The sequence below is a fragment of the Balaenoptera physalus genome (assembly GCF_965194825.1).
Source record: "Balaenoptera physalus genome assembly, chromosome: 13".
NCBI lineage: Eukaryota > Metazoa > Chordata > Mammalia > Artiodactyla > Balaenopteridae > Balaenoptera > Balaenoptera physalus.
This window is the reverse complement of record NC_138892.1, coordinates 83,764,287-83,785,952: the sequence shown is the minus strand read 5'-3', so window position 1 is coordinate 83,785,952 and position 21,666 is coordinate 83,764,287. Positions and strand designations below refer to the sequence as shown.

General features: G+C 38.3%; 1 protein-coding gene across 6 annotated transcripts in view; it reads left to right on the top strand.

Moving 5' to 3' along the window:
- FAR2 (fatty acyl-CoA reductase 2) overlaps positions 1-21,666 on the top strand; it is a 167,595-nt gene that overhangs the window by 6,431 nt on the left and 139,498 nt on the right. Inside the window, exon 2 of one of the 6 annotated variants that reach the window (XM_082419801.1) lies at positions 20,111-20,225. The exons of 4 other annotated variants lie outside the window; for them this stretch is intronic. The gene's annotated coding sequence lies outside the window, so the exon portion shown is untranslated. Of the gene's footprint in view, positions 1-20,106; positions 20,226-21,666 lie in introns of all 6 variants that reach the window. One more of the 6 variants, XM_082419802.1, reaches the window with a different exon arrangement.

The following is a 21,666-nucleotide window of genomic DNA, read 5'->3' as shown; positions in this document are numbered from 1 at the left end:
GGTGGATGGAGACTCCTTTCATGCAGCTACTCTGTGCAGAGGCGTGCTGTGCACTTTAGGGTATGAAGTACCAAGTCCTGTACTCGATAGATTTATGACATCATTGGCAAGACGAAATATGTAAATATAAGGTGTTAATTAACATAACAGATACATTGTTAAGAGGGAATATAAGATTAGGCACCAAATGAATGGTACAGAAAATAAGTGCAATGAGTTCCCAAGAATAGAATAAAATAAACTGAAATGGTTAGAGAAGCTTAAGAGGAGAGTTACATGAGATGGCCCTTAAAATTCCACTCCTAATAGAGATGAATGAATGAATCTTCTGGGTGATAATTGTGCAAAAGATGAAAATCTGGATGGAACTAAAGTTTCATGTAAGGAAAAGGCAGGAGATAAAACGAAGAGAACTTTCCACTGGTTAGCTTCAGTCATGTAATACATAATTATTAAGCCCATTCTGTGACCAGACACAATGCCAATTTTTCTGCATTTAGTGTGGAATAAAGCAGATGTGTCCCCTATCCTTTTGGATCTTACAGGCATTTAAAAAATAAATATATAATAAGAAAATTTTGGAAGTAGCATGGAGAAGGACAGGTGCAATGAAAAAACCAGGGGTGGACTCAGATTTAGTGGTTTGTGAAGGTCTCTGACAAAGGAAGATTTAAATTGATATTTGAAGGAAGCATAGGGATTAATTTGGCAAAAAAAAAAAAAAAAAAGAATGGAGGGAAAAGCAATCTGGGCAGAGGAAATAGCAAGTAGGAAGACTGTAAGGAGAGGAATAACCTGGAAGTGTTCAAGGAACAGAAAGAAGGCACGTGTTTTGGGTGACGGAGTTGCTGAGAGGCCGGACGTGTGTGTGTGTGTGTGTGTGTGTGTGTGTGTGTTGGGGGGTGGCTAGGCAGGAGCCTGGTCATGTAGATCCTCACAGATCTTGATAAAGGTTCTGAATTTTATTTTAATGAGAAACTTTTGAAGACTTTGAAGCCAGAGACTAATTTACATTTTAAGACCTTTGTGGCTGCAATTAGGAGAATGGGCTAGCGGGATCAGGGATTGGAAGTAGGACAGAGCTGGTGATGGTGCGGACAGGCAAGATGGAGAGAAGTGGGCAGACTTGAAGTGCATTTCAGAAGTAGAATTGATAGACCTTGGTGATAGATCGGTGATGAGAAGTGGCTAAGCAAAGAAGTGTGATAATAAATTCCTCCAGTAGATACTGCTGTATGTTTATAATCCAAAACCATAGCCTCCTGCTGCATAAGATTTAGAGTTGCCACAGAAGAGCTGAAAAGTGACATGGAAACTGATAACGCAGCCTGGTATCTCTGGAAAGTGTGCCAGGCTGTTGGGATAGAGGTGAGAGAGCAGAAGATAATATGCTTTTCATATTATCATTTCTACTGTTGAGATTATTAATGAACTGTGCACGAACTTTATAATTTTTAAGAGGTTACCACCACAACAAATATGACTTCTGTTTTTTCTGACTTGAGCACACTGATGGCATATGAGGTAATCTCCTAAAATGACGAAAACCCAGAGAGAAAATTCTGATCCCCACCAAAGTGATTGCTCTACAACATAAGTTACTCCCCTGCTTAGAAGCTTTCCATTCTTCCACCTTGTCTGTATCAGTGTCCCATAATGTAGTCTGTGGACCATTAGTTTCTCGGGATATTAATAACAGTCAAGTGAAGGAAAAAAAGCTTCCCTCATCACATAAGCTTGAGAAACACTTAATTTAACCTAGTGAAGCAGTCTTATTGTGGGAATCCTCAAAGCCTTTAACATACTAATAGTGCACTTTAAGAATCATCAAGAAAGAAGAGATATTTTATGCTGCATTTCCTAAACTTACTTGACCTTGAAATGCTTTTTTTGGCAGAACATCTAACAGAGTCAGCATTCAGCGTAACACGCTTTGGGAAATGCTGCCCTATATTAATAGATTAAACCTTTTAACATCCACAGCTGTCTATTAACCGTCAGCTTCTCTCATGTCTTTCATGCTACTGCTTAGTTGGAAGGAAGCAGAAGACCGCAATTGAACTGACTCTGTTAATAAGTTCTGAGTTGATGATGAAAACAATTCTACCATATGGATAATAGATGAAGAGATATTCACAAGCAAGATCTGCAGTCTAAAAACAATTTTTTAAAAATTTTAACTTCTACTTCCCTGGCAAGGCTATGCAGGACCTCTCGGAGGTACATCCTGTCAAGTCTAGATGTACACGTGAGAAAGCTGAAGCATAGACAATGGGGAAGATTTCACAGGACCTTTCATGTCCCATGGGAGGTCTGAGCCTTATTTGATGTTCGTGGTATATCCCCGGCGGGGCAACACAGTGTGAATACATAGGACGTCTGTAGGAGCAATGATTTTGCACTGAATCTCATACATCTTCTTTACTGGTCCCCAGTGCATTTGCGTGGTGGTGGGATGGAGGCAGAAGTGCGATTTATGACCAAAGAATAACCAGCAGAGCAGAGCAGAGCAGAAGAGACAAGTTCAGACAGCTATGGACTCTGGCCACGGCTTCATCCACCTGGTGCTCTAGGTTAGGTGTTAGCAAACTATGGCCTGAGGGCAAAATCTGAATCCTGCCTATTTTTGTATATCTCTTGGACTAAGAATGGTGCTTATATTTTTAAGTGGTTGAAAAAAATGAAAAGAAGAATAATGTTCTCTGGCAAATGAAAATTATATGAAATTCAAATTTCAGTGTCCATGAGTGAAGTTTTATTGGAAATCAGCCAGTGCCGTGCACCTATTTGTCCTATTGTCTATGGCTGCTTTGGTACTCCACGTAATGAGTAGTTGTGATTTGCAAAGCCTAATATATTTACCATCTGGCCCGTTAACATAAAATGTTTGCCGACCCCTGCTCTAGGCTACTAAACTCACTGGCCATAGATAATTTTAATAGATTTGTTTTATATATTAGGAGTAGTCTTAGTTCAGGCTGCTATAACAAAGTACCATAGACTGGGTGGCTTATAAAAAACAGAAATTTATTTCTTACAGTTCTAGAGGCTGCGGGTCCAAGATGAAGGCACCAGCAGATGTGCTGTCTGGTGAGAACCACTTCCTGGTTCATAGATGTCCTTCTTTCCATTGTAACTTCACATGGTGGAAGGAGCAAGGGAGTTCTCAGGAGTCTCTTCTATAAGGGCACTAATCCCATTCACAAGGGATCTGCCCTCATGACCTAATCACCTCCCGGAGGCCCCACCTCCATACACCATCACATTGGAGACTAGATTTCAACATACACATTTTGGGAGGACTCAAACATTCAGTCCATGTCAAGGCAGAAATACAAATAGGTAAATTGACGGTCTAGAAGCTCCTCAAATGTTATTACTATCGGAGTCATGACAATGCCATCTATTGTGGATGACTAGTGTAGCTAGTGTTAGCTGCCAATGTGAGATGCAGAAGACAGTCTTGCAGGTGATAGCTTTTGAAAGTTATTCAAACATTTGAATTCATATGTAAAGGATGGGGCCTCAGATAAACATACCCAGCATCTAAGAGGTAGAGGGGGTAATTAACCCCAATATTACTTAGCTGTTGAAGTCTGCTACCTCTAAGCATGGATCTTCTGTGAGTAGTCACCTCTGATTTTTATTTCAATAAAGCAAATCTATTTTTTATTAATGCATCCTTTTTGTGAAGAGTGATGGTTTAAGGGTGACAGTCTTAAGTTTGGGGTAACAAATACATTTTTCATCATCCCCACCCCATGCCTATTTTATTTATTTACTTACTAATTATTTTTTATACATCTTTATTGAGGTACCATTGCTTCAAAATGTTGTGTTAGTTTCTGTTGTACAACAAAGTGAATCAGCCATATGCATACATATACCCCCATATCCCCTCCTTCTTGAGCCTCCCTCCCACCCTCCCTATCCCACCCCTCTAGGTCATTGCCAAGCACCGAGCTGATCCCCCTGTGCTATGCTGCTGCTTCCCACTAGCAATCTATTTTACATTTGGTAGTGTATATATGTCGATGCTTCTCTCCCTTTGCCCCAGCTTCCCACTCCCCTCCCCGTGTCCTCAAGTCCATTCTCTATGTCTGCATCTTTATTCCTGCCCTGCTCCTAGGTTCATCAGTACCATTTTTTTTTAGATTCCTTGTATATACATTAGCATACAGTACTTGTTTTTCTCTTTCTGACTTACTTCACTCTGTATGACAGACTCTAGGTCCATCCAGCTCACTACAAATAACTCAGTTTCGTTTCTTTTTATGGCTTAGTAATATTCCATTGTATATATGTGCCACATCTTCTTTATCCATTCATCTGTCAGTGGACACTTAGGTTGCTTCCATGTCCTGGCTATTCTAAATATTGCTGCAATGAACATTGTGGTACATGTCTCTTTTTGAATCATGGTTTTCTCAGGGTATATGCCCAGTAGTGGGATTGCTGGGTCATATGGTAGTTCTATTTTTAGTTTTTTAAGGAACCTCCATACTGTTCTCCATAGTGACTGTATCAATTTACATTCCCACCAACAGTGCAGGAGGGTTCCCTTTTCACCACACCCTCATTGAGTCTGTAGTTTTGGTACACGACTCCCCAGGTACTTCATACATAACCAGCACAGCACAGGTACAAATGTGGGGACAGCTGGTGCAGGTGCTTCCATGGGACTTAGAACCAGAAGATGGGAGATGGAGGCTTGTGCTTAGGTCTATTGCTGTGATCACAAAATGTTTCCAGGGCACAGTATTCTGTGGGAATCAAACAGATTGCCAGCCACATTCATCAGGGGGCTTTCCATGACTAATTCAGAGACCTACCTTTAATAAAATTTAAAAAAAAAGAATTGGTTTCAGGTGAGATCTTTATTCAATAGCCATTTTTCCACTTCAGTCAACACTGTATCAAAGCAAAAAATATTATATATTTCTTTTTGTAGAGAACAACATGATTAAGTAGACAGTGAAAAAAATTCATCTTACTTTAATTGGCAGACATTAAAAATAGCATGTGTCTATTGCTTTAGTCGTGGTTTATTTTTAAAGTCCTAGATAATTTTGTAACCTTAACCTCTGCAGTCCAGCAAAAGCCCTTTCCAGCTGCAGTTGACAATGCGTCCCCTTTGGCTTTTGGACATGCTATTACCTTGTTTTTAATGCATTTTAACTTCCTAGGCTCCTCCAGAGATGGCTCCAAAATGTTGAAACACACACTTGAGGGGAAGAGGAGAAAGGAAAGCTCTTCCTTGTGAATCTGTGTAAAAAAAGGCAAAAATCCGGCCTCTTCTATCCACTTACTCATCCATCCACCTCAGCTGGGAGGTGCTGGGTCAGTAACATTCTCTGGTGAATAACAGGATGACCATAGGAGGCAAGAATAATATTTCCTGAGCCAAGAAATGAGAAAAAGTCATTGTGAAAATGCTCCACATTTTAGATCATTTAAGAAAAATGGTGCATTATTTATCATAGGTCAGTGAGAGTACACATTCCACAAAAGTCAGCACAAACTCCAGTATTCTTGAGGGCAGGATAGTTGGAAATTAGGAAGATGGTTAAATTATGTGTCTGGTCCCAACATATTTGAAACCACTTAAGCGCTTCAAGCAGTGTTAGATCCACCAATGCACGATATTGTCAAGAAACTGGAAGAATCTGCCCAGAAGAATTTGATAACCTAAACAAAAGAAGCTCTGTGTAACAATTCACTATGTGTGCATGTATTAAAGATTTTTTATTATTATTTTCAAGAAAGGACATTTAATACTAAAAGGTGTGTGGATAGTAGCAGCATAGTTTTATCCAGTAATACAAGCATCTTAAAGGTAGATAATATTCATTTAATAAAAATAGAAGTATTTGTCTAAACCTTAAGACAAACTGTCCACTTAATTCCACATGAAACCTAAGTGTAAATAAGATACCCTGATAAATATTAATGAAATCAATTTTATGTCAGTCTGTGTATTTTTATTTCTATTATGCTGTAACTGTTGTCTCATTCTGAATTGACTCGTTTCCATTGTGTTTGTTTACATGAGACCTTTAGGACCTATTTGTTCTGAAGATAAGTGTATGATCTAAAGGATGGACACTTGTTCTCGTACCAAGAAGCTTTGAGAGCATTAAGATCCACTTACAAAACTATTCTCCAAGCTGCAGGAGAGTTTGAAAGAGTTAATAGTTCTCATCCAAATAAGCAGTTTCCTTCTTTCTTGGTAACCTGTAGTTGCCAAACCTCTCTCCTTAGTAGAATTGTGACTTTGCTTCTTCCTTCTTTTCTTCTTACTATTTTGGTCCAGTCCTGCCTGAAGCAATGGTTATGCAAGTGCTGCTGAGTGCTGATCACAGGATTGCACTTTAGGTAAATTTAGGTCTCAGTTCCTTTTAGGACAGGGTGAAACTTTCTCAAATTAGCCTTCCCTAAACTCTTAGACATACTATATACATACATACATATTGCACCATCTTATCTACTCCACATAGTGGTGACTGCAAATAGCTTTGCCTTAACTAACTCTATTCATATTCTAAATTGTAGAATGTTCAAGTACCTTATCTATATTTGATCTAATTCCCTTATTTTATAGAAAAGAAAAAGTCAGTCCCAAAGACATAAAGGGACTTGTCACTTATCTATTTAAGTGTAGAATAATATCCAAATGTTATGACTGCAAATCCCATGAGCATTTTATTCCATTCATTCATTCATTCATTCATTCAATTTACTACCATGTGTCAGGCCAGGTGTTTAGCTCTGCAAATATAGTGGTGAACAAGTTATAGTACCTTCCCTTAAGCTTTAGTGCCCCCTATTCATTGGGCAATTTCTGACCAGTTAAAACTTTGGAGTTTGTGAAATCTTTCAGCGAAGATCCTCAGTGTGAAAATATAAAATACTCATATATTTTTATTTCCCATCCTTACCCCTCCTAACCAGCCTCAGTCAGTGATTTAGATTCCCATAGCCCTGAGCAGTTAATACCAAGAAGGGCGTGATGGGAAATGGAATTAAAATGAATTAAAGTCTACAGGGAAGATAATGAAAATTCTCCCCAAGGAAACAATGTTCTCCTTTATTCACCATAAATCCTGAAGATTAATTAGCCTGTGCCGCCCTCCTCTCAGTTACTCACTCTTTCCCCAAACCTGGCTGTGGACTGGGTTCAATCTTCATGCTTCCCCCTTTCCTTTCTGGCCTTAAAGATAGACGTACAATCTCTTTGTGATTTAAGTAACTGCTATTCATTGTGGGTAAAGAAATAGGGGAAGAGCAAAAACAACCAACGTGAGAAAGTTACAGAGTTTCCAGAACGGTACCTTTGAGTCTTGGCATAGGGCTAGTAGTTAGTTGCTGGCTTCCTGTGTGATGACAAGTGGAAACCCCATTATCTTCAGCCATCCATCTTTATTTCTACAAGTGAGATCAAAAACCAATACTCTGTTTTAAAAATCCTCACCTGTACTCTTAAATCTGGATGAGTATGGGTATCTGTCTGATGGGAGGATTTATGGCTTTCAACAGAGTTTCAAAGAGGTCGTGACCAAAACAACATGGGAAACCACTGCTTTAGGAACAATCAAGTGGCTATTTTACTTCCTTGAAGACCTCCAGACCCAGGAAAGATCCCTTCTGAGGATTCTTCCCAAGGATCATAGAACTGTTTGAGATGCTTAGGTTTGCCTGATCCATCTTCAGTGTGTCACATGATTCAGAACATTCCATTGTTCAAAAACAGAAAAGGGATCATGTCATTCCCCTGCCTAGCCCCTTCCACTGCTCCCCATTCCCTAGAGCAGCCTTGCCAAGTGTGTGAGATGCTAGTTGAGGCAGGTGTGGGGGGGGGTGGGTTCCCTAATGCAGAAGAGCTTTTAGCATCACCCTCCCTTCCTGCATCTCAGAAATCTGGAGACTAGAAAAATCAAGGTGTTGGTAGGGTTGGTTCCTTCCCAGGACTGTGAGAGAAACATCTGTTCTAGGCCTATTCTTAGCTTGTAGATGGCCATCTTCTCCCTGTGTCTTTACCTCCCCTGCCCTCTATGCATATCTATGTGCCCAAATTTCCTCTTTTTTAAGGACACCAGTCATAATGGATTAGGGGTCCACCCTACTCTACTATGGTTTCATCTTAGTTAGTTACCTCTTCAATAATCTTATTTCTAAATTAGGTCACATTCTGAGATACTGCAGTTGAGGACTTTAACATATGAATTTTAGGAGGACAGAATTCAATCCATAACACCCAGGAAACTAATACTTGATTTCTCCTTACTGACATGGAATATGGTGATGAAACTACAAGGCAACTTCAGTGTTACTCTAACAAAACAAAACAAAACAACCACAAAAAGCAAACAAAAGCAAACAAAAAACAAAACCAAAACCTATGCATTTTAGATATGGGTTAATAATGAACATAAGTAATAACTATTTTCACCAAGAGTTTCTTCTCCATGTGATTTTTATTATTTTTTATGAGGTATGACTTACATGTGGAAAAGTGAATATATCATAAATACAATAATAAGTAGCTCTCAGATTTCAGCTTCCAGACTTAAAAAAAAATAAAACATTAACAGCATACCATAAGCTGCCATCTAGTCATTACCTATTCACAGCCAAAGTAACCATTATCCTGACCTCTAAGTCATAGATTAGCAAGATTCAAACATAGATTAGCTTTGCCAGTTTCTGGAGATTTATACGTAAGTAAAATCTTACAGTGTGCATTATTTTGTATCCACCTTCTTCACTCAACATTATGTTCGTAAGACTCATTCAAATGTTTGTGTATTCATTCTTCTCAAGTGCTCATGGAACATTCTCCAGGATAGATCATATCTTGTGTCACAAATCAAGCCTTGGTAAATTTAAGAAAATTGACATTGTATCAAGTATCTTTTCCGACCACAACGCTATGAGACTAGATATCAATTATAGGAAAAAAATCTGTAAAAAATACAAGTACATGGAGGCTAAACAATACACTACTTAATAACCAAGAGATCACTGAAGAAATCAAAGAGAAAATCAAAAAATACCTAGAAACAAATGACAATGAAAACACGACAACCCAAAACCTATAGGATGCAGCAAAAGCAGTTCTAAGAGGGAAGTTTATAGCAATACAATCCTACCTTAAGAAACAAGAAACATCTCAAATAAACAACCTAACCTTACACCGAAAGCAATTAGAGAAAGAAGAACAAAAAAACCCCAAAGTTAGCAGAAGGAAAGAAATCATAAAGACCAGATGAGAAATGAATGAAAAAGAAATGAAGGAAATGATAGCAAAGATCAATAAAACTAAAAGCTGGCTCTTTGAGAAGATAAACAAAATTGAAAAACCATTAGCCAGACTCATCAAGAGAAAAAGGGAGAAGACTCAAATCAATAGAATTAGAAATGAAAAAGGAGAAGTAACAACTGACGCTGCAGAAATACAAAGGATCATGAGAGATTACTACAAGCAACTCTATGCCAATAAAATGGACAACCTGGAAGAAATGGACAAATTCTTAGAAATGCACAACTTTCCGAGACTGAACCAGGAAGAAATAGAAAATATGAACAGACCAATCACAAGCACTGAAATTGAAACTGTGATTAAAAATCTTCCAACAAACAAAAGCCCAGGACCAGATGGCTTCACAGACGAATCCTATCAAACATTTAGAGAAGAGCTAACACCTGTCCTTCCCAAACTCTTCCAAAATATAGCAGAGGGAGGAACACTCCCAAACTCATTCTACGAGGCCACCATCACCCTGATACCAAAACCAGACAAAGATGTCACAAAGAAAGAAAACTACAGGCCAATATCACGGGTGAACATAGATGCAAAAATCCTCAACAAAATACTATCAAACAGAATCCAACAGCACTTTAAAAGGATCATATACCATGATCAAGTGGGGTTTATCCCAGGAATGCAAGGATTCTTCAATATACGCAAATCAATCAACGTGATACACCATATTAAAAAATTGAAGGAGAAAAACCATATGATCATCTCAATAGATGCAGAGAAAGCTTTTGATGAAATTCAACACCCATTTATGATAAAAACCCTTCAGAAAGTAGGCATAGAGGGAACTTTCCTCAACATAATAGAGACCATATATGACAAACCCACAGCCAACATTGTCCTCAATGGTGAAAAACAGAAGCCATTTCCACTAAGATCAGGAACTAGACAAGGTTGCCCACTCTCACCACTATTGTTCAACATAGTTTTGGAAGTTTTAGCCACAGCAATCAGAGAAGAAAAAGAAATAAAAGGAATCCACATCAGAAAAGAAGAAGTAAAGCTATCACTATTAGCAGATGACATGATACTATACATAGAGAATCCTAAAGATGCTACCAGAAAACTACTAGAGCTAATCAATGAATTTGGTAAAGTAGCAGGATACAAAATTAATGCACAGATATCTCTTGCATTCCTATACACTTATGGTGAAAAATCTGAAAGAGAATTTAAGGAAACACTCCCATTTACCATTGCAACAAAAAGAATAAAATACCTAGGAATAAACCTACCTAAGGAGACACAAGACCCGTATGCAGAAAACTATAAGACAGTGATGAAAGAAATTAAAGATGATACCAACAGATGGAGAATTATACCATGTTCTTGGATTGGAAGAATCAGCATTGTGAAAATGACTGTACTACCCAAAGCAATCTACAGGTTCAATGCAATCCCTATCAAACTACCAATGACATTTTCCACAGAACTAGAACAAAAAATTTCACAATTTGTGTGGAAACACAGAAGACCCTGAATAACCAAAGCAATCTTGAGAAAGAAAAATGGAGCTGGAAGAATCATGCTCCTGGACCTCAGACTATACTACAAAGCTACAATAATCAAGACAGTATGGTACTGGCACAAAAACAGAAATATAGATCCATGGAACAAGATAGAAAGCCCAGAGAGAAACCCACGCACATATGGTCACCTTACCTTTGATAAAGGAGGCAAGACTATACAGTGGAGAAAAGACAGCCTCTTCAATATGTGGTGCTGGGAAAACTGGACAGCTACATGTAAAAGTATGAAATTAGAACACTCTCTAACACCATCCACAAAAATAAACTCAAAATGGATTAAAGACCTAAATGTAAGGCCAGACACTATAAAACTCTTAGAGGAAAACATAGGCAGAACACTCTATGACATAAATCACAGCAAGATCCTTTTTGACCCAGCTCCTAGAGAAATGGAAATAAAAACAAAAATAAACAAATGGGACCTAATGAAACTTAAAAGCTTTTGCACAGCAAATGAAACCATAAACAAGACGAAAAGACAACCCTCAGAATGGGAGAAAATATTTGCAAATGAAGCAACTGACAAAGTATTAATCTCCTAAATTTGCAAGCAGCTCGTGCAGCTCAATATCAGAAAAACAAACAACCCAATCCAAAAATGGACAGAAGACCTAAATAGACATTTCTCCAAAGAAGATATACAAATTGCCAACAAACACATGAAAGCATGCTGAACATCTTTAATCATTAGAGAAGTGCAAATCAAAACTACAATTAGATATCATCTCACACCAGTCAGAATGGCCATCATCAAAAAATCTACAAACAATAAATGCTGGGGAGGGTGTGGAGAAAAGGGAACCCTCTTGCGCTGTTGGTGGGAATGTAAATTGATACAGCCACTATGGAGAACAGTATGGAGGTTCCTTAAAAAACTAAAAGTAGAACTACCATACGACCCAGCAATCCCACTACTGGGCATATACCCTGAGAAAACCATAATTCAAAAAGAGTCATGTACCAAAATGTTCATTGCAGCTCTATTTACAATAGCCAGGAAATGGAAACAACCTAAGTGTCCAACAACATTTGAATGGATAAAGAAGATGTGGCACATATATACAATGGAATATTACTCAGCCATAAAAAGAAACGAAATTGAGTTATTTGTAGTGAGGTGGATGGACCTAGAGTCTGTCATACAGAGTGAAGTAAGTCAGAAAGAGAAAAACAAGTACTGTACGGTAACATATATATATGGACTCTAAGAAAAGAAAAGAAAAAAAAAGATCATGAAGAACCTAGGGGCAAGACGGGAATAAAGACACAGACCTACTACAGAATGGACTTGAGGATATGGAGAGGGGGAAGGGTCAGCTGTGACAAAGTGAGAGAGTGGCATGAACATATATACACTACCAAATGTAAAATAGATAGCTAGTGGGAAGCAGCCACATAGCACAGGGAGATCAGCTCGGTGCTTTGTGACCACCTAGAGGGGTGGGATAGGGAGGGTGGGAGGTAGTGAGACGCAAGAAGGAAGAGATATGGGAACATATGTATATGTATAACTGATTCACTTTGTTATAAAACAGAAACTAACACACCATTGTAAAGCAATTATACTCCAATAAAGACGTTAAAAAAAAATTTCTGTATTCATTCTCATTGCCGTCTAGTACTCCATACTGTGAATATACCACATTTAATTTATCTGTTCTACTGTTGATGAACAGTTAGGTAGTTTCCACTACCAAGTGCTACTGAGAACTTGGGAAGAGTAGTACTAAGAACTTTCTTATGAATGTCTTTTGTTGAACATATGTGCATACTACAGTTGGCTATACCTCCATGTGGAACTGATTTATGTAGAGAGCTTTAATAAAATCTGCCAAAGAGTTTCCCAAAGTGGTTGTACTGTGTATACTCCCAGAAGCAGTAGTCAAGAGGTTATACTTATTCCACTTGTCAACACCCCTCATTGTCTGTTCTTTTCATTTTAGTCATTTCAGTGGGAGAGTAGTTGTATGGCATAGTAGTTTTGCTTATATTTCTCTGGTAACTGACAGTGGAGCACCATTTTGTATATGGGCTATTTGGATATCTTTTCTTGAGACATGCCCAAGTCTTTGCCCATTTGTTTATTGGGTTTCTATTTTTTTTCATAATGATTTGTGCATATACTTTGTGTATCCTGGATGCAATACCTTTATTAGATATAGGTATTGTGAATGCCTTCTCCCAATCTGTGGCTTGCCTTTTTATGCTCTTAATTTTTTCTTTTGATGAACACAAACTTTTACTTTTAATAGAGCCCAATTTATTAGTATTAGTCTTTTATTGTTAATGCTTTTTGCCTGCCTACAGATCAGGGAGTTGTTCTCTTCTAAAAACTAGATTGTTCTGCCTTTCATACTAAAATCTGCTATCCATCTGCAATTAACTTTTTATGTGATGTGGGAAATAAAAACTGCATTTCCATCTGGATATGCATTTGATCATTTATGAGAATTATGTATATGATTTCAAATCAGGGGACACAGTAGTAGCCTGGACACCTCAGTTAGAACTAATGCATTTAAAATGAAGTCATTTAAAACATATCTCACTGTAATGACTTCTGAAGCCCATTGTGACTATGAATGAATGTTCTAGGTCCCTCCGTGTTAAGATCAAAATACTTATTTTACCTGCTTGTAGGATCCTAATTTCTGGTCTAATGGATTAAGTGAAATAAATTATTTTATTTCACACTCAGAAGTCAAAGTATAAAATTTAAAACAAATTTGGGCCCCAGATACAGTGACTGTGGATGAAGAAAATCCCTGTCTTAGTAGTGTGATGAGTTCATGACCAAACATTTGGGGAACAACAATCAAAATACTTATCTTTGGTTATTAAGGAAGATAAGTAAAGGGTTTACCAGTCTCCATGGAACTTACACACTAATGTCTCACTAGTTTCCCCAACTCACTTCAGGATGGAAGATAGGTGGAATAAGGAGAAATTGAAGACAGAAAGATTTAGGTGGCCCTTCATTCTTTCATGCATTCAGTCAACAAATATTTATTTACTGGGTTTTTTTTTTTAACATCTTTATTGGTGTATAATTACTTTACAATGATGTGTTAGTTTCTGCTGTATAACAAAGTGAATCAGCTATACATATACATATATCACCATATCTCCTCCCTCTTGCGTCTCCCTCCCACCCTCCCTATCCCACCCCTCTAGGTGGTCACAAAGCACAGAGCTGATCTCCCTGTGCTATGCAGCTGCTTCCCACTAGCTATCTATTTTACATTTGGTAGTGTATTTATGTCCTTGCCACTCTCTCACTTTGTCACAGCTTACCTTCCCCCTCAAGTCCATACTGTATGTCTACGTCTTGTCAGGTGTTGTGTCAAATCCTGTGAATATTAGGAAGAGTAAAACACAGTCACTATGTTTAAAGTGTTTGCAGGCCATCAGACCAAACAGACAAATAAGTAGGCAATTCCATATAAGGTGATGTTGCATGGGGACTCAGAGAGTTTGGCAGATACGATTTTCAACAGACTGAGGGGAGAATTGAGAACTGCTTCCTAAAAGACGTGAGTATAAGCTTTGCCCAGTGAAGGGCAGGGCAGGACAAAGGGCATATGGTTGCGTGATGGGGGCATGGCCTCTGGCGCTGGTCTACAAGCTGTGTGACCTGGGGTAAATCACTTTAATTTTTCTGTACCTTGGTTTCCTATTTGTAAAATGGGGTTTATAATAGTAAATATCATGGAGTTGTTGTGCTGATTCATGAGTTAATACATGTAAGACATTTAGAAGAGTGATTCGCACAGTGAGTTGAGCTATTGTCATGGGCAAGGGTTAGAGAGTTACGATGGGTCCTGAAACTGCAGAGAAGCAAAGAGGCATTATCTGTAGCATATGAGTCCAATGTGAGAACAGAGGTGGAGAGAGAAGAGCAGACACGGGCTCAGGAGTCCAGACTCTTGTCCTGATTCTGCTGCCTGCTTGCTCAGTGACTATGTCTGTATTAGAAAAATGACTGGATTATCTCTGAAATCCCTTCTAGCTCTCATGCCCAATGATTCTGTGGCTCCTGCTGAGGTGGACGTAATAAATATCATTTGGATTCTGGTGGTAAAGAAATAAAAAAAGAAAGAAAATTCTATTCTGAGATTTCCAGCTAGTGACTGGGTGAGCACTGATTCATTTCAAAAGAAATAGGCAAGGCATGAAGAGATTGGTGTATGGAGACTGGGAATGATATAGCACAGATTCATGCATAGAAATTTTAGGTTGGAAGGAACCATTTCTGTCATTTTAATTCAGTGTGGTAGAGAGGCAGTATATTTCAGTGGTTCACTATAGAAACAGTGACTTGACTATAGAAAGTGACTATAGAAAGTCAACAGTGGTTGACTATAGAAACAGAAGCTCGATTATCAGGGCCCAGGTTTGACACTTTCTGGAAAGTTACTTAAGTGCTCTGCATCTAGATTTCTTCATCTGTAAAATGCAGAGAAAATGCAGGCTGAACCAGCCACAGTGGCCATTTGTAGGTCAAAATGGTTGAACCTTGGCAATTTCACATGCTTCAACCTAGTAACAGACACTTTCTAAGGGGTTGGACTGAGAAATAAATGAGTTCATATGCATCACAGTCTAAAGACAGCAGTCTATACATGATAAGGTGCCATAGAAATATTTCCCTTATTATTAAACCTTTTTTGCTTGTTCAAAATTTATTGCACCAAGTTTAATTTGGCAAGAGCAATAGGCATTGCATAATGTAACTGTTTAAGCCTCTTTCCCATCCTTACATTCAGGCAGGTGTGAGGCCTTGGTTAGGCAATTAGTCCACCAAGGTACAGCTGTATTCACTTTCAGGATGGCTCCTGCTGCCATTTTGCTTGTTTCCAGTGCTTTCATCTAGACAGGCATTGGTTTCTACTCCAAAGGGGAATTTAACATCAAAGTTCCTGGTTGCAACTGGCTTCCTCTTCCTCTTCTCAAACTACACGCTCCCTCCCCAGCCCGGCCCTTGGCATCCATGGGCACAGTTTCCATCTCCCTCAGGGTGTAATACCATCCACCATCTGAGGGCCCTTGACATTACAGACACCAGGCTGGCCCTGCAGGGAGGGTAAAAGGAGCATGGGACATCTAAGAGTGGCCCTGAGTGGAGGCCCAAAAGATGGGGTAACTGAGGGATGCTAGAGAAGTAACGAAAAAAAAGAGACCATTTTCTTCTTGAAAAGAAAGAGAAAAGCATGTCTTTCCTGAGTAAAAGCAGTACTAGCTGCAGTTCCTTAAAGAAGCTTTTATGATCATTGCCCATTGTCACCCATATATTAACCATGGTTCACGGTGTTGGATTGATATAAGTCCCCATTTGTGACTTGTCTTCTTAGTTTCTTTCTGGTGTGTTTTGAAGAACAGAAGTTCTAACTGTTAATGTTGGTGAATTTAGCAAACATTTTCTCTTTTTACCGAGATTTTCGTGTTTTGTTTAAAGAGATCCTTCCCTGTCTGTTTTGCTTTTTAACTAATTAGTTTGTAAACCTTATCCTTAGTGAGACTGGTTTCAGACTCAAGGTCGCAATTGGTCTACTTCCTCTTGCTGGTGTCAATGCAATGATACAATTCACACAAAGGAAGGAAATACTCTCGTAACAATGAAATGCAGGATAATAAATCATGGCTGATTGAAATCACCCTTATTTTTACTGAATGTTTAAGTCAAGGTACTGTGCTAAGCACTTTACAAAACCCATATTCCATCAAACCTGGATGTTACACATTTTGCAGATGAGGAAACTGAGACCCACAAAGTTTAAAATACAGTCATTAGGCAAATATTAACATAAAAATATAGTTATTGTTGAAGCATAACTTCAGTTAAGAGAGACAACTCCAACTCAAAAATCTATTTTGAGAGTGAGTCAAAAGAAGCCTTTGGTACAGAAACACCCATGGTTTGGATATAGTAGATATATTTGCTTTGAGAGTAGGGTCCTATTTTCCTGAAAATCAATGAAAAATGATTCTATATTCATTTTTGATGGACAGTGTCTAAGGAACAGAATTGTGGGTTTGTCTTTACTATCAAGAGAGAGTTTGGAAAATAATTGTACCAACAGGTAATATGTGAAGCCTCAGACAGGAAACTGGCTGTTGAGGAGAGAATCACCTTGCAAATTCCGTACCTTTGAGCCCCTAAAGTTTTAATATTCTGATATGCAGTGGCTAAGAAAAAAAATACAGAACAGAGAGTTATCATGTGTATGTGTGTCCCAGATGTTATTATACGGGGAAAGCAGAAAGCAAATGAACACCTGGTGAAAAGCTTTTTTTCTCATTACCTATGGGAGTTAGAAGACTTCACTTTCTTTAATCCAAAAAAAAAAAAGTTGGCCTTAGCCAAATCACTCACTGTCTCTGTTCTTCAGTTTTCACATCTATGGATAATAGTATCTACTATTTACCTCCCAGGATTGTGGTGAGAAAATACTGAAATGTGCACATGAAATGCTTTCAGAACTGTTAAAATAAGGTGTAAGATATTACAAGAGTTGCTAAAATGTTAATGATAGCATATGACTGATAACTCTGTGTGTGTGGGGGGGGGTGTGTGTATAGGTTCCAATATCTGGGTCTGTATATAATTTTGTACACAAATAGTAATAATAATAATAATACCTTCAACTTAAATTATATTTTACACCCCATGGAGGACTTTTCTATCCATGACTTCATATAAGCCTGCCCTGTGAGTTGGGCCAAGTGTCCTACCTTTCCATGTTGCTCATGCAGGTCTCTGTTTTCTCACCAAAAGCAAGCCTCTCCTCTTTCACAATTTCTGCAGCTTCTGCCAATCCTTGTTGCTATTACTTTTCACCTCCAGATCATTCTCTGATATCTGTCAAACACATAACTCACAAATGTCCATGCCTTTCCAACTTCTGAGCGTGTCCTAAGGTTCAGCATCCGTGTGGAGGAGCGCACAGCAGTACAGTGCCCTGATCCCACATCTCCTTCAGCTTTCATTTCAAGCCAACTAAAGCACTCTACTTTTAGGAGACTACTTCCATGGCCAATCCTTGGGCTTGGATGTTGCTCCAGACTGCTGTATCTAAAATCTCTAAATCTAACAGTTCACACTGGGACAGTGACATTCTTTACTTCCAGCTCTCTCGTTTTCTTTCTCCCACCAGAGCTACTTGTCCAATTTGGCAGGACCTCCAGTCATTTGCCTTCTCTCTGCCCATCATACACACACACTTTCTCCTATTCCATGAGCCCCGTCTCATGAGAGGTACTTCCCTCTCTGAGCACCTAGGTCCACTACTTTACTCCTTTGCCAGCTTCCTCTACTCCTGACCTTTTCCATTTGTTTCCCCTAAATCCATTGTTTATACCCCCAAGTCTGCAGCTTGCCAATGATCTATTCTTCCTGCTCCAACCACGAGCACTCAAGTGTTACTGGAGAAAAGCAGGTAAATATTTGTATGAAGTGGGGTGGTACAAATCCATCTTCAGTCTTAGCTGGATACTCTGCTGCTTCAGCTTCTTCACTGGTTTCTGATCTGTTTTCTTTCCCATGTAGAGCTGTGGTTATGAATATTTATCCCTTTCCAGGAGCACCTTCCTTTAGCTCTTTAATAAGCAAAATATGATCTTGCCTTATACTCCTTAGAGAAAAAAAGAAATAACCAAAGATCTATCTCAGGTTCTGCTCTAACCTACATTTATCTACCTCCCCCACCCCCGACCTCTTTTCCTCCTTTTCAAGAATGAAATGACCTTCCTGTATTCAGTGCTGATAACTCTATCTTTTCTACTAATTTTATGCCCTCTGAGCTCCTCTAGAACCTCAGTTACATTTATTTTCATTCTCTCTTTTCTGTCTAATTCCTCTCAAATTCTGCACATTCTCAAACATCCCATTTCACCAACAAATGAAATTCCCCCACCCATCCTTATTTTTATGTCCTTCTGTTCTTCTATTGCTACCCAGTCACCTACATCACTTTTCCTTCTATGGTTGAACTTCTGCCAGAGGTAACGTACACTAGCTGTTCTAATTCAGTAATCTGTCCAGAGTTGTCATGTAAATACTACGATCAAAGACAGTTCATGAATTATTCTGACACTTAATTTGGTGCTTTATTTAGTCACTTTCTTCTTCTGTATTGACCTTTCACCTTACTCAATAAGGATGTGTGGTTTGGATGAGTATGTGAATGTAACCTGCTGCTTTAACCAATGAATGGAAATGGTAACAGAGCACCAACTGTGGGACCTCATGGAGGAAATGAGAACTTTAAGGATCGTAATGGGTATTGTGGGGAAATAAAGGCCCCTCATTATCAGTTACTGAGATGAAATTCTTAGAGAAATGGTGCCTCAAAAATAAAAAGTGTAGTCAAAATAAATGTGCATATCCTCATAGATGAATTATAAATAGTTTTTGCACTCATGATTCCAGAAAGTACCAGAGGGTGAGTTCTTGATAATGTGTCACTCAGAAGTAAACACAGATGTCAGGAGATACCTTTTCTGTGTGGTTTATCCTGCCTTGAAACTGGAGACCAGTTGAGAGTTGCTGAACTTTGGTTCTTGCTCCATAAAAGGAGAGAGTGTGCAATTAGATGAACCCTCCTCTGTTGACAGAAATTACTGAGATTTATGATGCTGTGAGGGGACATGGGGTACCTTTTACCGTTAGCAAGTGTCAAGTTACCCTGATGATATTCCTGGTCAACTCATTTCTGGGGGTATAGAATGGTATGATTGCTGATGGATGAGGACCCTTAGGGATACTAATTTAGTGCATGTCTAGTTGCTGCAAAATCTCATTTCTAAAGACGAAGCTCAGAAAGAAATGAATAGAAAGTAATTCAAACTATAAATAATAATAACATAATACTCATCTTATAAAAATGCAGAGTAAAAATTGAGAAATAAAGCAAAATACCAAAATTTAACATGGTGAATAAAAACTAGGTGACTTCAGTTTATGAAACTTTAAAGGATAGTACATTTAAATATTGCACTCTTTTAGTTTTGTAAAACTATGTACATGTTGCTTAAGTTTTCAAAAGCACTAAGTATAGATCATTTTTTATGATTTTTATTATCAAATTTAATTTTAAGCTCCCCGGCTTGCTTTTTCCTCATATGAAAATTTCAGGAAAGTGCTCAACAACTTTGTTAAAGTGAAGATTTAATTACTGATAGATAAAAGCTATTTGTTTTTCAATAATTGCAATAGGTAATCATTGCTATTAAAGCAAGGTGTGCATTTGTTTTTCTTAGTCAGTTTACTGACTGGTGTACATCATCTCATCAGGGCTACTAGCCTGCCACTAAGTGCTCTAATATACCAGTTATTGGAATTCCAGCTGAGTTTGGATGAGAACAGCAAAAAGAGACAGGTAATTTGCCAATGGCAGAGACAGCATTTTGAACATTTTTATTTAGTTTGCATTACTTTCTTTAACCTAGAAAAGAAAAAGTAATTTCAGAAAAACTCTTAATTTAAAGAAAATGAAGTTTAGATAAAGCAATTCAAAGATCTTCTAGAGAAAAATGAAATAAGAAATACAGCTAAAACTGTCACCTTTATATTAACAATTGTGATAATTGAACAGAAAGTCAGAAATAGATAATCACTACAACAAAGCTAAAGAAATGATGCTATAAATATTATGTATATAAAATATAGGTGTGTTGCCCTTGCCCCAGATCATAATTCAGTGTGTAATCATTTAGGCTGTTTTGATTCTGCCTTAGACAGAATCATGTTCAGAATCTATGTTCACTTGGGCTTTTACCTATGTCAATGCCATAGAAAATGGCAAAAGGGAAATTGTACATAACAGAATGCTTTTTCAGAGAAAAAGTAATAGGTTTTGTTGTGGAGGGGTAGAAACTATAGGTTAAGTTATTCTTTAACAAAGGACCAGTGAATTGTGTTTAGCCATGCTGGGCTCCTGTCCTTCGTCAACTTGCTTAAGCAAGACAGACCTACACACAGGACTTACCTCACAAAATGAAGCAGTGTTCAACCTTACGGAGAGCCAAAGAGCTTTCTCAAGGGCAGTCACTTTAAAATAACCCGGGCTAAGAGCCTGAGGATGTTTATGGTTAACGCAACAATGAATGGAGCCAAAGCATTTAGAGATAATGTTTGAGTGCCTTCCTTGGGCACCCAGACCTTCAGACACTTGATGCAAATCTCATCCGTCTTATTTCAGTCTTTTTGGCTGCATTGGATCCAGGGTAACAATACAGGTTGAGAGTGTTGCATAAATTCCAAAAAATCTGCAGAGCAAATAACAGAGCTAGCTGTGGCTGTGGTCTTGATTAGAGATTTTTAAGGGAAGTTTTTTCCTGCTTCTATTTATGCTTTTACTAGAACATCTTATTGTATAAATGCTTGTGTGGAAAAATGCCGATGGGAGAATGATGCCACTGAGAACTAGGCCAGGGAAACTGTTAACCTCCCGATGGCATCTTTCCAGACAAAAACTGGGATATAACCAATTTTTCTGTGGCTAATATAGGGAGGGCTATCCTAGGATTTTCTCTAACAGTTGGATAAGTAAGAAAATACTTGCAAATGATAAAACTAGGGATTGGGTTGAAAAAAGCATTGAAACGGCATTACACAGAAGCTGAACTGTAATCAAATTCACACATTCATGTACCTCAGTGCTGGACAAAACCTCAAGTGGGCACTTGCTCTGGGCTGTAGAAGGTGTTATTATCCTCATTTTGTAGCTATGTCCCAAAATTTCCCCAAGATTATGTGTAATCATTAACTTTATAATAAAATAGCAATTGTAATGTAAGGCAGAAAAATTCAGCAACCAT